The sequence below is a fragment of the Perna viridis genome, chromosome 12, assembly GCF_037379345.1.
Source record: "Perna viridis isolate PV_CMFRI_1.1 ecotype Kerala chromosome 12, ASM3737934v1, whole genome shotgun sequence".
Classification (NCBI taxonomy): domain Eukaryota; kingdom Metazoa; phylum Mollusca; class Bivalvia; order Mytilida; family Mytilidae; genus Perna; species Perna viridis.
The window spans coordinates 19,906,057-19,932,836 of record NC_142456.1 but is presented as its reverse complement, the minus strand read 5'-3'; the positions used below and the strand labels follow the sequence as shown (position 1 = coordinate 19,932,836).

The following is a 26,780-nucleotide window of genomic DNA, read 5'->3' as shown; positions in this document are numbered from 1 at the left end:
ACATTACAACTGTGTTAATTAGGTACCAGGACAACATGTTCTGTAAATTGTGTAGCGAAAACACAAGGCCTTAGGGTACTATTTTCATGTAAACTTATGAGAAAATATACATATATATATATAAGTAAACTACATTCATATATACATGTATTCTATTATGAAATACGTAATTTGTAATTTTCTTCGTTTTTACTACAAAAATTTGCTCAACTATTGACCTACATCACGGTTAATTTGGATTTAGTAGTTTAGAACTTGTTTAGGTTCCAGTCAAATGATTTCTCAAAGACCAAAGAAAATGGGTGTGTTTTTTTTTGATTTGGATTTTATTTATTACTGGTATTTTTTAAGGGGGTAGACCTAGGGTAAGGGACACAACTCTTAAAAGTCATTGGAACGTTTGTATTCAGCATTTTACATCAATGTCATGTAAGCATCTAATAAACTTGGATTCATTTTATTCTGCTTCAAACGACAGCTTGATTTGGTGAAATTGAATATGATACAAATATATCCCCAACTTTATGAGTTATGTCCCTTACACTAGGTCTATCTTCTTAAATGTAAAGGCTTAGCGTCGAGATCTTAGTCAATTCCATCATTTGGAATACTGAATACTCCAAAGCATAATTTCAAAAGAAATTATGTTCAAATTAGGTTTTATTGATCTGGGAATAACTTAACTTCTAATATTGACAACCTCGTATCTACATAAACTTACAAAAAAATATACCGAATTTCATTCAGTTCAATTCTTTATAACGTTTAAGAAAATACTACAATATCTCAATTTATGAGTCTTTTTAAAAACAAAAAAGCAATATGTTCAATCTGTGGAAATGAATCATGCAGTAATGCTAAAAAAAGAATTATTTAACAATACAAGGGCGGGTCCACATGTATTTTTTTTAAATTTCAATCCAAGATTGTTAATTGCCCATTTTTGTTCAAATGTTGCCATATATTAACAAAATTTTCCAACGAAAGGGGGTCATACTCCCGAAACACCCCACCCCGATGCGACACTGATATAGTTGCACCCGTGGAGTTGAATTGGTACATGTACTTCAATCTATTAAGGTGAATGACGTTTCCGCTTTCTTTCATTAACACTAACACAAATGCATTTACGCCTCAATATCGCTAATCTATATCCTTGAGAAATTTGACGATTCATGATCAACTCTCATTTTGAAAATATATATTTCAAATTTATGCTAATGTTGAGATTATAATCATTATATGAGGTAAAACTAAACATTGGAAATTCGAGAAGCTACAAAATACGGAAAATATGTCTTTAAATTTACGATGGAATTTTTGCAAGTAAGTGCATTTTTAAAGTAAAATGCTATATAAGTTCATAATTGCTGATAGTAAATTTACATTTCATGGATCTACGGAAAAAATGCCTTTTCCGTATTAATATATGTTATTATAATAACATTAGCACTTTTACCGAGGCCCAAAATTATATCGTTATTGCTAAAAACAACTGACATGCATTAAAACTCAAGTATGATTGTAAGGCGTTAACCACTCAAAGTTACGTAACTGCCTTCCGTAGGTTTATAGTTCATTTGACACGAGTGACATGGGAACCTGGTCGTTCGCTATACGGGTAACAGTATGATATAACCTGAAACTTGGGATTTTGGAAAGGGGACTCAAAGTGACCTACCCTACATTAATTTTCACATCATGTTTTTAATTATTATTTTTATACCATAATTCTTGCTCATTATCGCCATAAAATTAACAAACTCTCAACAAAAAGACGGTTCAAATCACCGGCTTCCCAATCCTGGATCCACTACTGTCAATTGTTTCTATACGAATGCTTAGTTAATTCAACAAATGTTGATCTTCATCGATATAATCATCGTTTTTATTGTTGTTGATGAAATATTAATGATGATGATAATGATGATGGTGGTGGTGGTGGTGGTGGTGGTGAAAATGAAGACAAACTCCCGCAGAGATCAAAGTGTTTTTTTTCCTGACTATTAAATTTAAAAGGGTCCTTAGGGAGTGAGTATTTAATTTTAATGGAGGGCATAGGAACACTATTTTACCCTGATTTTCTTTTCGTTGTGATTTCTGATCGGTTGCTTTTCCTGTATTACTTTCACCCTTTTGGTCGGCACTATAAAAGTCCTATGCTAATAAAAAGAAATAAAAAATTCACATATTAGGTCATATTTTAGGTATTTATAAGGAGGATTATGCAATTACATCAACACAAATGACCTTCCTTCAAAACAAAGGCAATATGTTTATACTCAGTGGTATACATAGATTTGAGTCATTTGTCTATAACGACCTACTGTAATGCACTGTCGGGCGGGCCTCAGCCGGTCAATCTTATGACCATGAAGTTTTGGAGAAAGTTCTAAGACACATGTACATGTAGGATATGTGAAAAACCATACATGTATAAATCAAGCAGAGTAACTGAATACATTAAGTATTTAAATAATGTCCAGTCCAATAAAAAAAAATAGCCAATGCAAAAATGCTCCCTTTTTTCTCACATAATGAAATTTCCTGACGAAATTTAACCGCGAATCACTGAAAAACCCGATATTCTTTAATTATCTAACCCAGAAGAAAACTCGGTGTATTTCCATTACCAAACACCCCTCTTCGCCAATATGATTTCTATAAACAAAATTTCGAAAACTACTAGTTCACAACAAGTAGAAGATCTTTAGTTCAATTGCTACGATGGGAGTAATAGGGCCGAGGACAAGTTTGTTCTAGAAATCAAGGGAAATCCCTTGAAGTAGACCGTAGTTGGGTACGGCTTTTTCGTGTTACCGGAAATCCTTATTCTCTCGCTAGGTACAAAAACGTACGTTCTTAATGATGAACTCTATGTCGTTACTGATTATTTCTGCTCCATTGACTTTAAGGAAGGTGTTAATGTTGACCGAAACGATTTATAGTATTAGTGTGTATCGTCAATTATCCAGTGTTTGGCAAAGTTATTAATCATGTCCTTATATCTATGTATACCACTTAAAAGTCAAAACCTCATATTCGACAAATATTAGTTTATGCATTTATAATCAATGTTCATGCCATGTAAACGTGATTTGAGTTAATGCAGGGGCTGATCCGAACACTTTGAAAAGGGGATGCCAGCCGGGGTTTCTCAGAAAAAAAGTGGGTACTAGGACTATATTTGCCATTTCTTGTCAATTTTACACATTCAAGAAAATGACATTTTTTTTCAATCAAAATGGGGTGACAACCTCCTGTACCCCCCCCCCCCATTCCACCAATCGATTGACGTATTTTTTCATGACCTAGATGCATCAACAACTGGTGATCATAGGCCATACACGTAATTGTTCTCTGGTGGTGTTCACGTTAACCCCTTTTGGGGGTGTCGAAATACAAAACCCGACCAATGACAGTTTTACGCGTCTACAGCGTTGAAATGCCGTTTTAACAATTGATTGATTGATTGTTGGGGTTTAACGCCTTTCAGCTATATTCAGGCGATGAACTTGAAATAGATTATAAAATGAACATGAAATGATGATGAAATGAAAAATGGGATGGGACACAAGGATAATGGGGTAGACATATTTTGATTGCCACCGGAAATAGGGAGAGGTGGGTAGGGTGGGGCAATTTAGCCTCCTGTGGCGGAGCCCTATGGTTCCTACTCCGGGAGAATACCACAGTAGGGTTTTTTAACGTGCGAGGAACGTGGCATCTTTCCCAACACGGTGCACCACTATGGTTTGCGGTCAGGTTTTCCGTATTATAGCCTGAAACGCCAGCATGTAACACGCCAAGGGCACCCCATTCCACCACCTGGGGCCACAACCCAGTTGCTCTGTGGGCAGAGCACCCTAGCCCCCGGCTAGGTTTCTGAGCACTATTTAGTCGCCTTTTACGACAAGCTTAGCGCTGCTGCAGGCCTTTTCTTTTGACACCCGGACCTGCACGGGGCCCGTTTTAACGTATTTCTCGTTCACTAGTGAGAGCTTATTGTTACTTCGGCAAAAATTACCAGTAAAAAACTATTAGTGGAATATCATTTTTGGCTTGATATATAACACGTCATATGGTGAACGCGTATGAAGGCGTGGTACCAACATCTTGCGCGACGTCGGAAGGGAAAATGTAAACAGAATTAATTAACTAATTTCTAAAGAATATTTATTTTAGTCGTGGTGAAATTCTGCATCAAGTACATGTACCGGTGACATAAATTATTCTAAATCTTCTTACATTAGAAAATAATTACGTTTCAGAGAACCAGGACACTTCAACTTCAAGGTGACAAGTCAATAATTTGTGAACGCGTTAATGCCAATATTGAATCTTTAAAAATTGCATATTAAATTAGTAAAGTAAACATAGTAAACATACACACCCCATGCCAAACTGAAAATAAAACGCAGGCAACCAAATTTATACATTTTAAGCCGACTACGCCCACGTTCTACGTTGTGTTTCTTGTTGACAATTTATAAGACAATGAAAATGATATTTATCATAAAGAGTAACCAAGGGAACCACGGTTCTAGCGGAAAACAAAAGAATGAATCCAAGGACAGAGACCAGACATGGAAAACAGACAAACAAAACAAAGAACATTAAATTAACCAAATGAGCGACTCGGACTCCAATGTGTGAACATTAAAAATATAAATAATGCAAAATCGCTTGACTTAATTCAAGATTCTCCTAAAATTTTGAATATTTTAACTAAATGCATCAATTTTTAAGTTATCTATTTTCCACCTTTTCTTAAAAAAATGCTTCATTTGTTTCCTCTCTCATTTGAAGACATATAGAATCTCTACCAAGTTTCGAAAGATACATTGTAGGCGATTTTATGTGGTGTAATAGAATCCAAAATTAACTCATTAACTCTTTGTATATAATTGGCATATTTCTAACTATTATATTTGATGAAAATTAACGAGGCCAGAGTTTTTAGATCAAACCCATTACTGTTTTGTGTAATTAAGGGAGCGACCTTTAAGTTAGATATTTATTGGCAGGATAGAATCAAATTTGAAATAAAATGACAGGACGATGATACATGCTTAAAATACCAGGACGAACCATTGGTTCAGGACAGGACAGGCCAGGGTAAAACATAAAAACTCAGGTCAAAAGAAAAATCCAGGACATATACATGTAATTTAGTCCTAGTCCACCACAAACCACAGAAATCAAATTGATGCTCCCTATTAATTATTTGATTGAAACTGACAACGTGGGCTTTTCGTTCCCACAGATCGCACCGCGGCATTATCCCACGACGACAATTTATTGCGACAGGACGAGAAGCACAGTCGATGGCCGTAGAGTGTGGTCGCTTTTAATTTAAAGAAAGAGGATCAACTTTTTACCTTTTTTTAAGGTATAGGTATCACGTCGGAGAAACATTAAGATATTGTTGAAATAACAACATCTCAATGTTTACCAACTGTAAAAGCCAAGCTTCACTGTAAACTGTGTACAATAGAAACTATGTCTGCTTAGAGTTGCAAGTGATATTAATTTTATGTATTGGGCTTTGGGAGGTATACGTAGGTACGTGAATGAATGTAATAAAATCGTATCTGTCCGCGGGAAGTAATGTTTTGCTTAGTTTTATTTTTCGTTTTTTAATGAGAAATCAGCAAAGTATAACCACGCTTGAAACCTCAATAACTGGACTGTTGAAGAATCGTATTATAAAGCTAAATCACACACACAAAATTATACGTCAAAGATTTGAATTACATAATCATATAAAATGATATGAAAATTGACAGATTATAAACACTGTTGATTTGAGCAAAATACCTGTAAATAATTTTAAAACCGTCTTTGTTGAATAGAAAACTAGAAAATTAGAAAACACATTTCTGTGGTTTTCATTTAAATCTTTTCGGAATTAAATACCGTAACATCTTCCGTTTAAAATTCCGACGAAATGCATTCGAAAGCAGCTCTGTCCATTGTTACATAATTGATTACGAATTTACGTTGAAGCTTCCTTTCTTGCATTACACGTGGCAGAACTTCTAGCTGCTGGATGGTTTCGGCATCCTACTTCGATTATTTTGGTTTTGAGTACTTTTTGTGTACAATTAGTTCTTGAATTAAGATCTTCCTATCCGTTTATGCCTATGTTTCTAATGCTAATGCAACTAGTGAGAGGTAACTTCTTGCAACACGTGTAAAGCATATCGAAATTTAAAGTATGTTGAAATATGTGCAACTACAGAAACAAGCTCTCTCATTCGGGCAAAGCGAATGATTTTATTTTACGCGACGTTATCAGGTTGTAAACAATGTTTAATTTGGATAATGTCCGAGGGTTTCTAAAAGGTCTGTCTGCAGCGGTCGGTAAGAGAGAAAATGAACGAATGTTGCTGCGTGGCGCTTGCTAGAGAAGTATAGGTCCAGGCGATGAGTCAGAGTCAACTTCATAAATAACTTGTCAAGGATATCATCCAACGACTCATTTCAATTTGCAACAGCAATATCAATACGAAGTGGGGACAGAAAACGACGATGACCAGGCAAGGCAGTATAAAGAAAACTTAAATGGCAGTTGAAAAGCATTCCGTTTTTTCACAATTGGTCTGGGTTTCTTAAAAACAATTTCAAGTTGAGAATATCCTCAAAACCTATAATATTTTAAGGGCTTAACTTTTCAAAGTTTTAGTTGAGGACGGATTTGAGAGAATTAAAGATTTTCTTGTGAAACTGACACACATCACTGTTTAGTCAATTTATATCCTCTTTACAAACATCATTTCTGCTTTGTATGGTTTTTAAACCACTAAATGGAAATACTGCATTATTTTATACTGTTAAGAAAGTTAGCAGTAGATATGAACTCATCACCCTTTGTATGAGGCATAATATGTAAATCTGCATTTAAATGTATACCGAACGTAAATATTTGCGTGATGTAAGATGTCTTGTCTTCCCTTTTTATAAAATTTAGTTTCCTTGACTCAGTTTCAATTTGTTAAATAGAAAATACATATGGGTGTGGAACTACCAATTAAGTTCATTTTATGTATATATGTCCGTTACGGTCAGCTTTTGGGTGTTAGAAATACATGTATATTTCCGAAGCCCATTCGTTTCTCAATCCGAACAACTCGTCTAATTCGCAACACTAAATAATTATACATATTTTTGTGTAATCTCGGCTGCGGAAAGAAATTCTTGAACTTTTTGCCGAAATTATAGCGATTTATTTATGAGATAAATAGTTCACTAAAAATGAACAAAATAGACACACCTTAAAAAACTGTGGAATGAGGAGAGGAGCTAAGAAAAGAAAATAATGGAGAAAAATCAACCAGTTTAGGTTGATTTTTTTCCCATTTTAAGGAAAGAAAACAATGGAAAAAATCAACCAGTTTAGTACTATTTTTTTTTAATCCGATCGGGCCCCATGCAGGCCCGGTTGTCAAAGGAATAGGGCCGCAGCAGCTCTAAGCATGTCGTAAAAGGCGACTAAATAGTGCTCAGAACCCTAGCCAGGAGCTAGGACGCTCTACCCACAAAGGAACTGGGTTGTGTGCCCCAGGTGGTGGAATGAAGTACCCATGTCATGTTGCATGCTGTGGTTATCAGGCCATAATACGGGAAACCAGACCGCAAACCATAGTGATGCAACTTGTTGCGAAAGACGCCACATTCCTCGCACGACGTTAAAGAATCCTTCTGTGATATTCTATCGGAGCAGGAACCATTGGGCTCCGCCACAGGAGGCGAAATTGCCAGAACCTATCCATCTCTCCCTATTTCCTGTGACAATCAAAATTTGCTGACCTCATTATTCTTGTGTCCCATCCCATTTTTCATGTCATCATCATCTTATGTTAATTTTATCATCCATTTCATATTCATCGCCTGAATATAGCTGTAATATTGCTGCTCGGGCGTTAAACCCGAAAAATCATTCAATTAATCGGATCGGATAGCGTTAGGACATATTCTATCGCCTAGTTCATACGAGATTTTACTTCAGCGTACCTAGGGAACCGAGTAGTTCCGAATGTTTTATTCTTTCAGATATTTCTCTCTGACAATATAACCGTCTAAATATAGACAATAAAACATGAATAAGAGTTTTCTATTTTATTTCTCTCCTTAGAAGGATGTTCTGCGTCTATATATACTATTACGATAAATATTAAAAAACGAAAAAAAAAAAAAAAAAAATCCTTACTTTTATGTTTTTCATGAATATATTTTACTCCTTATCAAGTCATAAACCTCTGGAATATCTTAAGATATTTCATTCGAAGTAATAATAACATTTATGATATTTCAAAGGAAACGGGAGACATTCATGAAATTGTGAATAATTATTATTTTTACTTGAGTAAAGAAATCCATTTATCGATATCTGGAATTTCCTGAAATCCAAAACTCGCCTTACATTTGTGGATAAGCCCCAGGTATTGACATGTTGAAAACTTAAGTTTTAAAATGAACTAAGAAGTCATATGAGACTAATCAATGTAATATTTCACAATAAGGTTCAACATTAATGGATTAGAAATAGGAAGCCGGGCTTAACTTACAGAACGCCGGATGTATCAGCAGAAAAAAAAAACACTCCGGGAACATCTAAGACAAAACAACACCGGGACCATTTAGATAAAACAACTGTTGGGACATCTAGGACAAAACAACGCCAGGGAACAACGCCGGGGACTTCTAGGACAAAACAATTTGGGGAACATCTAGGACAAAACGCCGGGGACATCTAGGACAAAACAACGCCAGGGAACAACGCCGGGGACTTCTAGGACAAAACAACTTTGGGAACATCTAGGACAAAACGCCAGGGACATCTAGGACAAAACAACGCCAGGGAACAACGCCGGGGACTTCTAGGACAAAACAACTTGGGGAACATCTAGGACAAAACGCCGGGGACATCTAGGACAAAACAACGCCAGGGAACAACGCCGGGGACTTCTAGGACAAAACAACTTTGGGAACATCTAGGACAAAACGCCGGGGACATCTAGGACAAAACAACGCATGAGAGATCTAGACAGAAAAAAAAAGGAAAAAAACAACGCCGGGGACTCCTAGGACAAAACAGCGCCGAAAGCATATAGGAAAAAAAAACAAAGCCCGAGACAATTAGAGAAAAAAAAACGCCGGGGACATCCAGGACAAAACAACGCCGGGGTTATCAAGGACAAAACAACGCAGGGGGTCTAGGGGAAAACAACGCCCTGGACACCCAGGACGAAACCGGATTCCCGCAACTGTTGTTTTATTATCGTCTTATTTACATATTCTAGCATATTTTCCCTCTCTCATTAGACATGCAATTGAATGCTCGTGATTTGAATATACGATAGGTACCAACTTCATCATCTTTTAAAAGTGCTCACAAAGCTAATATTGTTGCTTTATTCCTGAAACCATCTTCATAGTATTTTGCTGGAAATCGCTTTTTGAACATAAGTCACACACGAATTCGTCATCGATAAAGATCTCGAACGCGGACCAGTGGTCCTTTTCGCAAAAAATCGTAAGAGTAAAATTGATCGTATATTATGACGTCACAATGCTATTTTAGGTTGTGACGTTATCACTTACGTTCAACTTTACACTTACGACTTTTTTGTGAAATCGACACCAGTTCCAAATAAGTTTCTTTAATGATCCTGGTAGTGCTTGTGGGTGGATAAATGAAGACGCCATTCATTATGTCATTTATGAGCAAATAATGGCCTAGAACGTCGAAATTTCGAAATCTCTAGATCCGCTTCTACGTTAATGCATGTCTTCGAAATGTATCGTCTTTTGGTATAGTGAATAATAGAATAATTAATTGGAAGAGTGTAAACTAAAATATGATCACGAGTGCCGAAGAACGCCTAGATTTAACGAGTGTGCGGAACATAATCCGCGCATGAGTTAAATCTGTATGCGTTCTTGGAACGAGTGATCATGTTGTGGTTATTGACGATAACCAATTGATTATCCTATTTATTATATCGATTTCCTCCATTATTCATTATTATTTTCAACACAAATTTAAAATTTTGTGAATGGCGGATTGATATTCGTGTTGTGACGATTTGGCGGGAGAAAGCGCGAGAGTGACATTACCGAATTTATTTCACAGTGTGAATTATCGAAAAAAAAATTACACTGGGAACAATCGGTAAATCACTGCTATCTATTTAATAAATAGCTTATAAAACCGTATAAAGCAGGATGAAAGAGTTACCCTAGTTGTGATATTATGCATAATTTAAACATAAATGCTAAAACAGTCATTTGTATTTGACAATGAACCGTACGAGGGCACATTTTGAAACCACGAAATGTTTATCTAATATACGTTAAAGATGAACAATATTTTAAGCAACTTACTCCTGTAATAGCTTCTATCTCCCATCTGGTATAATCTAAACCCATATTGTCAATTTAAATCTGGGATTTTGTGTGAATTATATTACAATAGCCTACATGACGTTGGTAGTTTGTAAATATCGCAACTAAGATACAAGAACTCGATAAAAGGTCAAGAGATCGCCCTCGTCGAGAGGTGCCTTTCATAGCAGCAAAAACATTCAATCATTAATTTATGTGTTGTTTTTTTTTTTTTCAATTACTATGCCACATAAAGGAAGTGCAAAAAAATGGACATCAACATCGTTTAATTTGGCATTCAAGAGAGTTATGGGAGGACAGACGGGTGGACGGATGGTCGTAACGATAGCGTTTCAATGTCTCTGTGGCAACGTCGCTTGCGAGCAAATATATGTATCTTATAAAAAGAATTGTCAAGAATTGCCTTTCATTGGAAACAATTATAATTGTTTTATCCTACTGAATTGGAATAGAAAGTTCGCCAGTTTCGCTTTATGACGTCTTACTGGGAAGTTTGATGATAGAATTTAAATCTATGTAGTCGTTGACATGTTAACCAGCCCCCAATATGCTCAAAAAGTTCGGTTAATTAGACAGTAAAAAATAACCAAAGAAGTGGGCCTCCTCTTCGGTCAGCGCCCCCCCCTTTCGGAATTTCCGAATTTGCCATTGGTGTAAAGCGACACCCCATTTACCTCATTTACTGATGCGATCATCATTTGGCCCGTAATCATAAGTGGTCGGAAAATATTGAGCTAAACATACAGCAGCTTCGTATTTCGATTTACTTGAGATTCTTAGAGAGCGCAACTCTTTGTTTTGAGAAAATTAAGTTCCTGCCTATTTTTTGTTCAGCGCAAAGCGCCAAAATTTTTTTTAAATTAATACAAACAAAAATTATTAAGTCAATAATAAATCCAGCCTTTTTTTAATTTTTATCCTTAAGTCATGTTCTGGTTTTCTATTTCTTCCAAATTAAAATCCTGCCTTTTTATATTTCAAATTTTTTCCACCCCACCCTGTCCCCTTAAAAATCAAATGTCAGCTCTCGAAGGAATATATTATCAAAACCATGAAGTTTAACTATGTATCAAAAACATATAGATAAATAGATACAAACAAGCAACAAACAAACAATGATAAATATATAGATAAAATACGTATACAAAAAGTACAAACTAAAACAGATTTTTGCCCATGTTCTGCATGACTCTTAGAACGGTTCATACTCAAATTCAACGTCTAAGTGCCAACTACAAACAGAGGTTTTGTTGATTAGCTTGTACAACAATGTTCCTTATATATTGAGTATTGAGTTTGTAGGGATACTTTATTATTACGGTGACGCGTATTATCGCCGTACATTGAAAATTTTAGCACATTTAGTAACGCATGGCATTAATGGGTGTACAAATATACCAATGGGTCAAAGGTTGATAACCCTTTTTGACGTGATTTAATCTTACACTAAATGAAATGGCGTGATATTAGTAACAATTATTAGATATTACAAATATCACATGGTTTGCGCATTAAAGTGGGCGTCGAAAACGTTTCACGGTACAAAAACTTTAAGACGACTTTAAAAACAAACGACGCAAATGTCTTTAAGTAACATAAAAGACGAGCTAGAAGCAGAATACGGGAGAAATGATTCCAATCTGAAAGTCTCTGTAGTCTAGGAATTAAAACATGGATCTGGGGCAGCTAGGTTTAATCTGAAAGCTTGTATAATAACAAAAATTTGAAAGCGATCTCAAATAAAGGCACTGATAAACAAATCAAACCATTAATACATTTGAGAAAAAAAAGAGCAAAATGCATATGAAGTAAATTATTGGTAGATATCAGGAGAATTCAAACACTCGCTGGGAAACTACATATGGGTTGCGCTCCCAGTGGCGGATGAATGAGGGTTCTATGGCTTCTTTTTGCTTGAAAATGATGCACCGTATAGGAATATTGAGCAAATATTAGTCTGGAACTTCTAGATCGAAATAATTTCACGATTCGTCCTAACTTCCCAGTATCCCCATTCTTCATTCGTCCGTGACGATCATCCGGGTAACAGAAAAAACATTTCAAGAAAAGGCCAAAAACCAGTCAGATACTTGTAAACAGTGCTTTTCCGAAAATCGTGTGATTGTGGAAAATTGCAGGCGAATCAGGGCATACAAAAAACAGGTTCTTTAAGTGTCAGTCTCTGTAAGAATCAGGCAGTGGGTGAAACATGGTATGAAAAAACCCATCGTTTTGATACTGTAATTTGACTGCAATACCAGAAACAAGGAAAAAAGCCAATGTTTTCCATATCATGTCAGATTTTGTCAGATCCGTGGGGTTTTGTCATGCATGTTTCTGATTTTCCCATTTTGCCTGATTCTTACAAACACTTACACTTAAAGGTATCGTATTTTGAGGCGTGACGAATAAACGGACACGCGGACTAAAGAAAATCATACTAATGAAATATTAAGTGATATAAGAATTTTTCGAGTTACTCCTTTTTGTAACTTCCTGAATGAAACTGAATTCATTAATGTGTTAAATAACATGGTATGAGTTTTATTCTTATGTAATGAATATTGCATAACTACTAGAAATCATGAATAAAAGTGGGCCAATTATGCAAATTTGTTAAGTTTAAAAGATATATTAACATTTATAACGTTTAAAATGTATAAAAATATGTGTTTCTTCTGAAAAGATTCGTACTTGAATACTTGGAATTCTATTTCTGTAATAGAAATGTTAAAGAAATGATATTAATATATACCGTAAAATCTGTCTTAAAAAAACCCCAAATAAACGTTCTTAAAAGCAAAGGCAGCAACCATTTGTTTTTAATTTGAGGCGCTTATTTTGTCCTTTTCTGTTCTTGTCGAATTAACATTTTCATGTCAAATTAAAACTTACTCTATTTTAAGATTAAACGCTGCTCTATTTCAAAATAACAATGATTTCGGAGGGTTGTGTAGGTTTTATCTATGAAAACCCCAGAGAAATAACAAGAAAACCACAAAAAATTCTCAAAAAAAATCTTTAATATGGCCTTCATGAAATCGGGGGCCACTGAGCAAAAAATATGTATGCCATGAAAACCAGAGAAATCCGAAAATCTAACAAAATGCAGCGAGCATCGTTTAGTATGGGAAGATGCTTAACTGTTTGTGACGTCATCAATTTCAAAAGACTTTGATTGGGGTTACCCTGAATGTTAAGAGTATTCTCAGACTTAAGTATTTTTCAATTTTTAGGCGGCCGGGAAAGATCGACAATTTGAGTGTGGTATTAACTAGTTTTACCGTAGTCACAAAATTAAAACAAGTGATGTAGATGTCAAACTATTTAAATTTCACCCTATTAAAGGGGTAACCCCTGTATACCAGTATGTAATCTCTGTATGGGTTCCAATAATGACTTTTAAAAATAGAAATCAAAGACTGACGTCTTCAAAGTCGCTAATCGTCAAATATTCACTGTCACCGATTTTGGCATACTTTAAACATCCGAAATTGTACAAATGCGATATGCTCTAAAATCGGGGGACTTCCGTTGAAATTTTGGTTCCCTTGATATTATTGCGTACTCTTTCGTAACCGTTATGACCCGAATGGCTATATATAGATATCGGTGTACATGTACTGATAATATATAAGAACTTTATAATCAATAGTAAGAAACGCCTGTGTTTGAATCGGCAACTGGGTAATATTACATAAATTCAATGCTAACTGATTATTTTATCCTTTAATGTAAACTTCCCGTTCTAATACAAACAAACGAAAACGCGCATCGACATGTGTATGATATGTTTTATAAAAGGTAAGTTGTAGCGATCTTTGGGTTGCTTATGATATTGACCTGGAACTAGTTTAACACTTAACACTTAATAACTATCATAAAGCTGGATACTTTTCATTTGGATAAGATAACAGCAACAACAAAAACAAAAACAAAAAAAAAACCACTTAATTGAGAAACAAAAAGTAAAAAATATGCCTAATATTATGACTGTTCAAGTCCTCTGCAAAGAGATTACCGAACTGGTCTCTCGGCTTTGTTAATACTCATCGAATTCTGCACATAAGGATAGTTCAGTTGTATGAAAGTGAATAAAAAGGGGCTAAATAGATATTTAACATCGTTTAAATCATTTTTGTAAACTTTCTACGTTCTCTCAAGAAAAATAATCTGTCCTGTATACTTTCTGACCTACCTAATTGGGTTTAACCAGTTGACTAATTCCAGACATGTAATTGGCAAAGTGCCAGCTCTGATGCATGTAAGGTTCATGGTAAATTATTGTCAAGTCAGATAACAGCGTGAAAAATAGATGTATAGGGTATACTGGGTTGACATACTGGGCGGTATAGGGAACATTAACCGTCGCTGTAAAAGTGTGATTTATTGATTATTGCAATTGTTAATCTAAGCTAAAACGTCTATAATCGACTTAATTAATAGGTAGTCACAAACAATCCATAAAAGTTGTCGAAAAACGCCGATAAGACATAAGGACATTGTCGAGACAGCAGAGAAAACAAATACCACAAACAGAGTATATAAGTTGAGAGGAAGCACGTACAAATGATTCGGATGATTTACTGGGGTCGGAACCATCCCTTCCTTTTTGTTGGAAAATTTGTTCACTTGGTGCAAAATTTTGGCAAACTTTGCAAACTATAGGCTGGAACTTCCCTTTTTCTGGTACCAGTTTCTAACCCCATCTCTTTTTCAAAATTCCAGAATCCGCCCCTGTCGATAACCATCATTTTATTAGTCTAGTACATACATATACATGTACCAGTCTTTGTACAAGACCAACATAGTAAGTTGTGTTATAATAAAGGGTCAGAGAAGGTACAAACACAATAAACACTAATCAAGAGATCATTTCCACCTCTGAACCAATAAGTGAGGGTACTTTGGACTTGAAAAAAAGGAGGATTGATACCCTTATAAGTCGACACTCTATGGGTTTAAAGCAATACTTACCATATAGGTAGATCTATAGTTTGTTTTTTTTTTCAGTCGGCCATATACTTGTTTATTACATTGGTAAAAGTAAACAAAACGTTAGGAAGTTGAGCTTACATAATTGCATTCAGTTTTAATATATGTATCTCCAAAACTGTGGAGCGGTATTCGAAACTTTACACTATATACCTTTCGATCCGTTTACCTCAAGCAGCACCGTCAGAACAGATACATGTAATACATGTATTTATATACAGTTGTATAACATGGGGTAAGTGTAACCTATAAGAGGACGAATAAATTGACATTATTTTTTATAAATAATCATGCTTTTTACTGTTTTTCATCAGCATGCATTTATTTTCTTTATAATATAACAAAATTTTAAGATCTGAGATATAAACACAGAACATCTGTTATAGATAAATATACGAAACCAGTAAAGATCCTTACTTGGTATTAGGCTTCTCAGTGTTCTAAGATCAAAGGATTAAATCGTACTGGACTTTGTCCTTTATGTAACTGTTAAGTACGAAACTTACGCACAGAAACATACCTTGATGTTCCCATTTGAAGGTCATACAAACTTCTGAATAGATGTATTGTTAGCGTTTGTGTATATTAACTTAGATAAGCTGCAAATTAATAGATACATAGCAGCCAATAACTCATTCGACTGGGTCTTTGTAAACATTAAGGTCAATCAGTGAGTTCAAAAGCAGGGGAGGAATCGAGAAAATTTCAGTTGAGTGTTCCAGGCTATCATCTGCTGATTTTTGCCCATATTTTGCAGATATTAACAAACGTTCCTGCAAAAGGGGGGGGGTCCGAAAAAAAGCTCCGTATACCCTCGTAGGCGCTACTGTAATATCAGTTTTGAAATGCTTCTTCAATTGTAAAATAATAAAGTACTATGTTGCTTATCAAGTAGTACATATTAAACAAACTGTACAATAAATAGACAAGTTAAGTTCTATCCGCCCTTTAGTTAAGTATTGAACAAAAAAAGAAAACATTATTGACAATGATACGGTAAAATGAAATCAAAGGTTTATACATTTGTATCTCAAAACTTGAATCATATAAAAAATACCAGTTTTAAAGAATAACGCCACTTTAATGCGGTAAAGCGTTGTTTTTAATTTCTGCCAAAATAAGTCCGTTTTTTTATGATAAACGTGCAAGAACAATTTTTGCTTAAGGTACCATCTATTTGATATTTTTTTGTGGGGTGGGCTGGTTTTCTGGACCTGATTTTTGTCTTTGAGGGTGGACAGAAAGGAGCACTTTGGCAAGCATCTGTATATTCTGAATCACAATATGCCATTGGACATATTTTATTTCAAAATCAATTTTATTCTGTTTAGCCTATAATAAAATTGGACACGTGACCCAAGTAAAAAAAATTCTGGCACGCATGACGTATCGGATGCGCGCGCATTGCCGGAACAACCACACACAATTATGACTACGTTGTTTTCAAAACCATTTCGGTCATGTATAATATCCTTGCAAGTCCGGGAGAAACTTTCATGACAAGATTGTCAAGATAATAGTTATAAATAGTTAAAATTATGGGAAACGAAAATGTACACCGAGTCATTATGGTTGAAAAAATGATTAAAAATCCGGGATAAACATAAGATTACACGTCAGATAAAGTAGTTTCCGTTTAAATTCATTATAAATAGTGATACATTTTATACCCAGGGAGCAGAATATTTTGTTGAAATGAAAACGCGTATCCTATCTTAGTTATTTACATAAAACGATATAATCATTATTAGTCAAGGGATAATGAACTACCATCACGTTTCAACGGGAGATGGGTCGTCCTTCCGAACATTACTTGTCACCAGGAAGAATTCACGAGCAGGTAGTTTTCATCGATACACCATGCATGAAACCATATTCTCCAGATTTCTCTTAATTAGATCATGTTGTTCCAGCTAGTTAGATAGATCTATGTAATGGCTCTAAAAGAAACGTGTCTGCTCCGAACCCAAGGTCGAACACGTCAGCAAAAAAATGTCGGATGCCACTGTTTTTTTAGTATCGTCAACTTAAGGAGGTAGACCGATGGTAGGGGGCACAACTCTAACAAATCATTGGAACACTTGTATTCAGCATTTAACATCAATCTCACGTAAACATCAAAGTAACTTGGATTAATTTCATTCTGTTTCAAAGGAAAGCTTGAGAGGCTTTGGTGAAAATGAATATGATATAATCATAATACTGATTTCAAGAGTTATGTCCCTAACCCTAGGTCTACCTCCTTAAAGCGTATTTGAATGTCTTTTTTTAATTCTGTTTGACATTTCCATTATAAATGTCTATGATGTACACTTGTAATGTATAAATAGATCAACTTACAGTTCAAAAGAAGTATTGAAACACCGATTATACTTTTATGTTTTTTTAAACAAAATACTGCTAACATAATGAAGACATGTTCATTCCAAAAATATTTTAGTATAATTCCTGCACTGTAGCGTTTTCGGTTTCCCCCTAAATTTGCATTCATGTCAAACGTTGTGTATATCTTGCAGTCCAGTAACGAATGTCAACGAATCGAGCTGGTCTTAGGCATTCGGCCGGGATAGCAGCTATTCTTGTAGACAAGTAGGATACATGTGCGTACTACCGACGTGACGGCACGACTTGAACTTGTATTTTTAATGTGTATCAAGTTTATCCATGCAATATATGCTTCACCATTCTAGCAGTACTTCTTGTGCCGGATATTAAATTAATACTTAAACTGTGACATATTTAGTCAACAATGTTTCGAACTGTTTTGTCTGTGAATCAGTTTATCCCTCGATGGGGTGGGCACGTCAATACTTCATTGATAGGGAGTGCGGCTGAGATTTTGTAACGCCACCCTATTCATATAATTTGCTTTTGAAAAAATTGTCGATCTTTTCAAATATTTTGTCAGAATATATATACAAATGTAGGAAGTGGCCCGGGAGGTTTATTCCCAGGAAACATGCAAACACGGTCAGCCAATGTTCAGTTCACTTGGCGATCATATGATAAGATAAGCGTTTCCAGAATTACACCTAACGCCGACCAAACACAAAACGGTTTTAATCAATGGGCAATTCTCCGATAAATAGGGACACTTGATAAAGAAGAAAGTTTAACGAATTCTACCACTTAAATCAAAACAAATAAAAGTGACTTACGAGCACACGAAAGAGGACAAAAAATGTATACAAACAAAACACGTGATAGATGAGTAGCAAATCTTACAATAAATCACAGCAAAGAAGACACATTTACATAAAAAAAAATGAGAAAAGCAAGACAAGAAAAAATCAGCAATGCTTCGCTGCACAACCAAATAGCATTTTAAAAAAATAACTGATGAAACCACCGAACAACCATTTATCGGCAACTTTATAATTTTCTCAGTGTTCCCAATGCCTGATAATATCTAATCTCTGGCTACATACTGTCATGATACTAAAACTAATTTTCCCCTGCTACGGTGAGAAGGAGGGACATGTAAATGATCCCATCTGTCCGTGCGTCCGTATTCACCTAAACGCAACTCCTCTTAATCCACTAAACGGATATAGTTCGTTTTGTCAAGGTGTTACTTATAATATGTAGTTAATCATATCGCACTGTCATTTTGTTTTCAAAAATTGTACAGGAGTTATATAGGACTTTGACCTTTTCTTGTACATTGACACAACATGAAGATTTTGTTATGCGACTTTCCAGAAACCGGCGGATGAATGTTGTTCAAACTGTACGATTTTAATATACTTATGTACAGTATGTAGTTGATCATATTACAACGTCAGTTAAATTCGACATTTTTTTTCAGGAGAATTTGGACGTTTCTTTTTAACATTGACACAATAGGATGATTTTGTGAACACAACTCCTATGAAACACCAGGACGGACTAATTTTGTACGATTGTTTGAAACAATATATTGTTGATCATATCATTCCGCCATCTCGATTCGACAAATTTTACAGGAGTTATGGGAGTTTGTCCGTTTTTATGTACAATATGTAATTGATCATATTACAACGTCATTTAAATTCGACATTTTTTTTTCAGGAGAATGGACGTTATATTCTTTTGGTACATTGACACAATAGGAAGAACTAGGTGAATTCTCCAACACTGCTAAACGGATTTTGTTCATTTTTTGTAGGGTTGTTAGTCGCTGTATATAGTTGATCAGTACTTACAAGTAAGTTTTATATGTATTTCAGATTTCATATTTATTCTTTTGTCTTAATCGGAAAATTATTATTGAAAAATATGGACCCGTCCTACAGTTATAAATAAGTTATTAATGTTTTAACACTACAAATTGAAAGTACGAGTGCATAATTTGCTAACTGAAAGTGTTATTGAAATCGATTTCGCAAAGTTTTTCTTTATTTTTTTTCATTTTTATGCGTGTTTTGTCATTTTGGACAGGACGCACTCTAATCACACCCCTTCGCAAACAGATAAACAATAACACAAAACTGTCCTTAAAGTACTCTAAAAAGTTGTAATTTTAAAAGCTTTATAATTCGATATGATACTTACGTTTTGACTACAAGGGTGTTCTTTTCAGAAAGTTTCAAGCTTGATAACAGATATAATAAATACAAGAGACCAATCTAATCTGACGTCAAAAATGGGGAACATCAAAATAAACAACAAAGTCAATAAATAGATAAACAGCGTATGAATTAATTCAAACTTAGTTATCGAAAGATAAAATAGTATTCATTGCAACACAGGTATTTTGTTATACCTCGCTTTCCCAGTTCTTTGGGTCACCGTCAATCATGAAAATTTCGAAATCATTGTTATACGTGTATCTGTTTCTCGGTCAAATATAGACATTTTCAGTTAGGATATTTCACAGCTAATGACAAAGTACTATTCGGTGGTAATAGGGGTTATTAGGACGAACGCGAGGTTTCTAAAGATAACGTACTAAATTGCGCATGTCTGATTCGATTGTTGTATTTCGGTTGTTTGGTTGTTAATCTCAGTTTCAAGACTCTTATCCGCGCGGGTGGGGAAAGGTCGGGAGACCTGTCTGCCCCCTAAGAAAGTCATTCGGTGCGATATATTATCATTGTATTCTTCTAACAGTATTTATTGTCCAGTCTTTTGTGAAAAAATAAACCTGTTTTAGACCATTTGCGAATCCCTAACATGTCTACATGTCTCAGAGAGAATCCATCAATGAGAAATAATTGTAAATTTTTAAGTTCTTGTTATCAGTCGTCGGCGACAAGATTGAGTCTCCGGGATTAGGATAAAAAAAAACAAAACAAGAAAAAAACGAACAAAAACTCGTAGTCATGATTTAAAACAGTGGTTGGTTCTATCACTGATCCGGTATTTCGTTCTTCAGCATGAATTCTTGTCTTCTCCTATTATTTTTGACCATACGCATACTCTCATTCACATCTACAATGATAATCCCCTTTGAAAGGTTGCATGTATATTGTTTTTCATAGAAATGATGGGATCGTTTGGGTTGAACAGCAAATGTAGATCATTTCGACTGAAAATACTCTCTTAATATTCCAAGTTACACCTACTAGGGTGCAGACCAATACCCTTTTTCACTTACCCTTGTAAGTTGATTATCCTGCAGTAAATCACTGAATGAAACTCATTAAAATTACTTACCCCTGCTACATATGTATACTGTACATGTAGATTACTTGGCTTTAGGAGGAAAAGTTTGAAAATTTGGAAAAGGCAGAAACAGATTTTGACATGTTAAAAAAATGACCTATGGGTATCATTGAGTTTGGCGGATCAAGGAGGGAAATGCCGACGGAGCAAGCATGAATTTGTTATTTGCGAGTATGTTTAGGGTGAAAAAGTGGCCTCTTGTAAGCTCGACCGGGAATCGAGAGATTTTGAAAAGTGATTTGGCGGGGTGTGGGGGGGGGGAGGGGGCATTTTCCAAAATCTGTCGATCTGCGCCCGTCTGATCTGAGTAACTTCAAGTGTGTTAAACTATTTCAAGTTTTGTTTTATAAAAACTGTACAGGGAGTTGGGTTAGTGTCATTTGCCTGGTGTTTTCTTTATATAACAGTCTGTCAATCTGCTTTCTTTATCTTCGATTATCCATTAAGAATGCCCTATATAATTTCCAAAGCTATAAAAATTCCAGCCATGGTTTAACATCAAACATCAATTTAATAGGACAAAACCTTGATCAATCAAGTGATATAAATTTTCAATTGGAATTTCGTAATGTCTTGACATTCTTATGTTGTCACTGTCAATAAGTATGAAAAATACACCCTTGAATGTCGTGGACAGAGTCGTATTGCTCTGTCAAGTATCTAGATTAATAATGACACGAAACAGAGTCATGTATAAATACTCTTTTATTGGTAACGTTATACGAAATGCTTTCAAATTGTATGGAAATAAGCGAAACGAAACTATCAATATAGTAATAGAATTGTGTAAAATAGTAAGAGCGAAAATATTCACGGAGAAACAAAAAGGGTACAAAAAGCCCAGCATAAGTCGAACACGAATTGGAACTTTTTTCAAACTGTAAGAAAGTCGACGAATCGTGTTTGTAACGATCATAAAGTAATTCAAATATGATGCTGTCGCGCTCATCATTGTCGCCCGAGGTTATTTTGTTTCCCCACGTAATTTCGTAAAAAATTTGAGACCTCAATAATTTGTATAGTAGTTTCATTCCGGTGATAATTATCTTTTGTTTCGTTATACTTAATTAAGAGATGTTTGTAAGCTTGATGTCGTATCAGAACTTGCCCTAACTGTTCAGTGTTTTACCTCTACGGTTGCACCAAGCTACACCCCATGAAGCACTTAAATTAGTTATCAAATATACACCGTCGTTATATGTCAACGCAGCAACAGCAGTCTCCTCTAGATCTACTTCCGGATTTACAACATTTCCCCGTTCTTACTATCCTGGAATTTTATTAAAGCATGGGAACAACCCATTTTCTTTTAATTACAATTTTCATTTCAGATGCGATATGAAATAACGAATATTCCTAGTGTCCTTGTCGGGATCTGGTATTGTTGATCACATTCCCGGGGTGGGCGGTACATGATGAAAGACAGATAAGCCTCGTTTATGTACAAGAAAAACACTCATTTTAATTCCTTGGAATCGACTGGGCCAACCGAAAAATGCATTTTCGATTTCCGAGCTAAGATTTCCTGAGGTGAAAATAGTTCGATTCAAAGACAGACAAGATTTAGAACAACTGATCAGCTCCCACATCAAATAGTCTTCAAAAACAGACAAGATTTAGGACGAGTAATCAGCTCCCACATCAAATAGACTTCAAAGACAGGCATAATTTAAGACGACTCATCAGCTCCAACCTCAGATTTTAGACGGATCTTGGCTCGATCGTGGTTCTCGGCTGTCTAACTTTAATAGTTATTGTAGATGAGATTTGCCTGCCGTGAATAAGACTACTACGTTTCGACCGAGACTTGGTACGAGTTCCTCCATTGTTTTTATAAAGACTTGTTGTAAGTCTCTCTATTACATCGACCTAGACTTGTTTCAATTTCCTCTTCTGTTGCAAATGAAATAAGTTACAAGTTCCTCCGTACTCTACCTATGGATTTGCTATAAATTCCCCACTTAGCTCGACCTAGAATTGCTACTAGTCCCTCTCTTTGTTTGATTTAAACTTGTTACAAGTCAATCTACTACTTTGATCTAGTCAAAGACTTGGTACAGTTCCTCTCTTAATTTTATTCAAATTTGTTGCAATTCCCTCTATTATTGATTATTTTGACCTAGACTTGCTACAAACCCCTCTCTTAATTTGATTTAGACTTGTTTTAAGGCCTTCTTTTACTTCGACTTAGGCCCCGTGCAGGTCCGGGTGTTAAAAGAATAGGCCCGCAGCAGCGCTAAGCTTGTCGTAAAAGGCGACTAAATAGTGCTCAGAACCCTAGCCGGGGGCTATGGCGCTTTGCCCACAGAGCAACTGGGATGTGTGCCCCAGGTGATGGAATAGGGTACCCCTGGCGTGTTACATGCTGGGGTTGTCAGGCTATAATACGGAAAACCTGACCGCAAACCATAGTGGTACACCGTGTTGGGAAAGATGCCACGTTCCTCGCACGTTAAAAAACCCCTACTGTGGTATTCTCCCGGAGTAGGAACCATAGGGCTCCGCCACAGGAGGCTAAATTGCCCGACCCTACCCACCTCTCCCAATTTCCAGTGGCAATCAAAATTTGTCGACCCCATTGTCCTTCTGTCCCATCCCTTTTTCATTTCATCATTTCATGCTCATTTTATCATCCATATCATGTTCGTCGTCTGAATATAGATGAAATATTGCTGCTCGGACGTTAAACCCCAACAAACAAACAAACAAATATACTTCGACTTAGATTTGCTTCTAATCCCTTCTTAGTTCGAGCCAGACAAGTCACAAATCCTCCTCATAGTAAAAGAATGCATTTTAAAAGATCAATAATTTTATGCATCTCTCTGATAGCAAGTCTACTAATTGTTTCGGGAGCGCAGTCAGTAGTGATGTTATCAGAATGTTGAATTCTTAAACTTTCCGTGTCATATATAATAACAGGGAACTTGAAGCGTCAAGTTTCCACCTCCGTCAGCACCTACGTATATGTATGTGTCATACAAGCTCAATTATTCTTTAGGTCCTGTTTGTTCTTTAACACGTTGAGTCAATCAGCTTCATTTGTGTTGTTTTGACCTCTTTTTCCGGTGTAGTCTTTGTCAACCGGATTATGGATTCTTATCATGGTCTTATAAAATAACAAGAATCTAGCTTGCAATCGGGAAAAGTAAATGATTTTAAGCAACGTTGGTCGACTTGCAGTCTATATTCAATTTGAGTACTTCCCTTGAATAATTTCGAAAAAGAGGAAACGAAGGTCTGTTTGCAGGTTAATTGCTGTCCATTTGAATGCCACCCGCCCATCCACATGTACAGGATGATATCCAAAGTGCTTTAAGGGTTTTGATTTTTTTTTTTTTAAGTTTTCTTTTTTGTAGTTAAATCTGTTAAGTTTTGATACGGATCTTTTGTTTGTTTAATTGTCGCTTAAAACTCATTTAAAGATCCCCTGTCCACCAACCACCGTGATTTCAAGTATTTTATTTTATAATTTTAAATATTTCCTTTTAGATCAAACCTTTCATGCAGTGTTATGTACTTCGTACTGTCTTGATGGCCCCGTAACTTAGCGTATTAGCCTGCAGTGTGTGAGGTCGTGGATCAATCCCCGGCCGATTTGCTTCTCTCGAGTTGAAAACGACACGAAGGAGATAGAGCGATGAATGGATGGATCGGAGTCAGAATAATGTGTCCGAGTGGGGCCATATCAATATAAACGGATTAAAATATACGAATAGTGCTGTATCATGTCTACCTGTGGACTGTTGCTTCTGTGAGGTAGCTAATTGAAAATCCGGTTCGGCGTATCGTACTGGCAAAAAAGCAGAGTAGGTACGATTGCACCTGCAATGCAGAAGATATAGATCATCCACAGGGCGTAAAATTAACAAACCAATCAATCAATCAATCGATCAATAAAAAAAAAAGATTAATTGAAATTCGAAATATTGATGTCTTCTAGACTTTATATTTACTGTATTTCCATAAGTTTCGTAGACTAGTGATAATAGTAGCTACTACAGAACAAAAGAATAATTCCGTCTTACTGCTGATTAAATCAATTCTCAAAGGAAGAGGGATACTTTCTTTCCTATTCTCGTGTATTGCCGTTAGACGTACAAAGCACGTTCAAAATATCAATATTTGGAAACCTTTTAAAGCAGCTCTTTAATGAATGCCCAGTATGAGGTATTTCCGATATCATATAAGTTACAATAGCTTAATTAAACCATAACTATTTTTTTTTTCACATTTGACATTCTTTCCTTATAAGGGTTGACAATGGTGGAAAGAGTAATAAAGGGGAACCAAGATTCTAGCGGAAATCAAAAGAAAGCAATCTAGAGATAAAGTCAATATAGGGAAAACTAATACAGCCATTATAAACGTACAAAGAAACAAAAGTAATTGACCCATTCGGACTTCATTAAAAACTGGGAGTACGAACCAGCTGCACCGGTGTAGGACATAATTTACATAATTTTATTCAGTTGGAATCTTATCCTGAAATATTTTTTTACACAGGATATTATTCGATGCTACACCGGTAGCACACTTCCTGGAAATAACAAGAAAAAAATTTCTAATTTCAAGAAAATGAAATATATTATCTTATATTTTCAAGGAGCTTACCAGGGAAAATCAAATTACTCATGAACTGAGTCAAATAATATCGATTGTTTATTTTTTACGCCTCGAATAATCGTAAAATTGCAAAAAGGGATAAGTTACAAAGAAAGAAGCGGGATCATTTTCAAACTTTCTTTTTTTCTTTTCTTTTTTATTGTTGTAAATTGTTTATATTAAGCTTTTATTTAAATTCGCCGTATGAATGACTTTCAGTTTAATATCTTCAAAATACATGTATCACACAGATATGTACATGTACGTGTCATCGTAGCAGCAGTTCACCAGTGTACGTAATATTCAGGTACATTGTCGGTTTACATGGAACACTTTGGTGAATGAACACAAAACTTTCCGACATTCCAAGATTCCTATATAATTTAACTACAAAATGCTGGTCGATCATTTCCAGTTTCTAAATTATCAAGTGGAAATTCAAATTATTATTATTATATTATTACGAGGTTCTTTTATAGCGCATTATATATTTACAATAAAATACTCTAAGCACTTTACAACATACATTAATAATACATATAAACCCAGAAACTAGTAAACTTCATTTACAGTAAAATAAAATTGTGAACAATAAAGGAAATAAAATATGAATAGAAAAAAATATCAAGTTGGAATTTAAAATTTAAAGCCAGATTCAAGGCAAGATTTAAAATTATCATATCAGTCATCCGAATAAAATATTAAAATTATTTACACAAACTTAAAATGGTGTTTTATGGAAGTTTAAATTATCTGTTATCAAACTTAAAAATAATGAAACAAACAGAAATTAAAAATTTATGAAAAGCAAAAAAAAAGAATAAAAAATAAAAAATAAAAAAATAAATAAATCATGTAGAGATGAAAAAATGTGAAGTAAAAATAATGAAATATTGAGCAATGCATAAAAAGCAATAAAACGTACTGTAAAAATGCATAGCAATATAAATAGTCAGTAAAAGTCGGTTAATAAATTCTCAATATTAAAAGACAGCTAATAAAAATCTGAGACTCAATAATTAAACGACAGTTAAAAATCTTGAAATGCAAATCTAAAAAGGTGTGTCTATAGACTTCTTTTAAAACAGCAGAGCGATCGTTCATTCCTGAGAGCACCAGGTAGG

The 26,780-nt window shown here is 35.2% G+C and overlaps 1 protein-coding gene and 1 long non-coding RNA gene across 12 annotated transcripts in view; one reads left to right on the top strand and one right to left on the bottom strand.

The window, feature by feature from the left end:
- Window positions 1–20,069, bottom strand: part of LOC148601607 (uncharacterized) — a 29,148-nt gene extending 9,079 nt beyond the window's left edge. For 4 of the 9 annotated variants that reach the window (XM_088554323.1, XM_088554327.1, XM_088554326.1 and 1 more), the window contains exons 1-2: window positions 19,939–20,069; window positions 2,076–2,162 (exon numbers count right to left, since the gene is read on the bottom strand). The gene's annotated coding sequence lies outside the window, so the exon portion shown is untranslated. Of the gene's footprint in view, window positions 1–2,075; window positions 2,163–10,389; window positions 10,421–15,558; window positions 15,652–19,938 lie in introns of those variants that run through there. The other 5 variants (XM_088554324.1, XM_088554325.1, XM_088554319.1 and 2 more) reach the window with 3 other exon arrangements.
- Window positions 18,853–24,978, top strand: LOC148601606 (uncharacterized). 3 transcript variants are annotated; one of them, XR_015916972.1, is made up of 3 exons: window positions 18,853–18,973; window positions 19,456–19,591; window positions 24,544–24,978. It is a non-coding gene; the product is annotated as an uncharacterized LOC148601606 (long non-coding RNA). The 3 variants fall into 3 exon arrangements; XR_015916970.1 differs by lacking the exon at window positions 18,853–18,973 and adding an exon at window positions 18,996–19,135; XR_015916971.1 differs by lacking the exon at window positions 18,853–18,973 and adding an exon at window positions 18,996–19,161.
- Window positions 24,979–26,780: the final 1,802 nt, after the last annotated feature.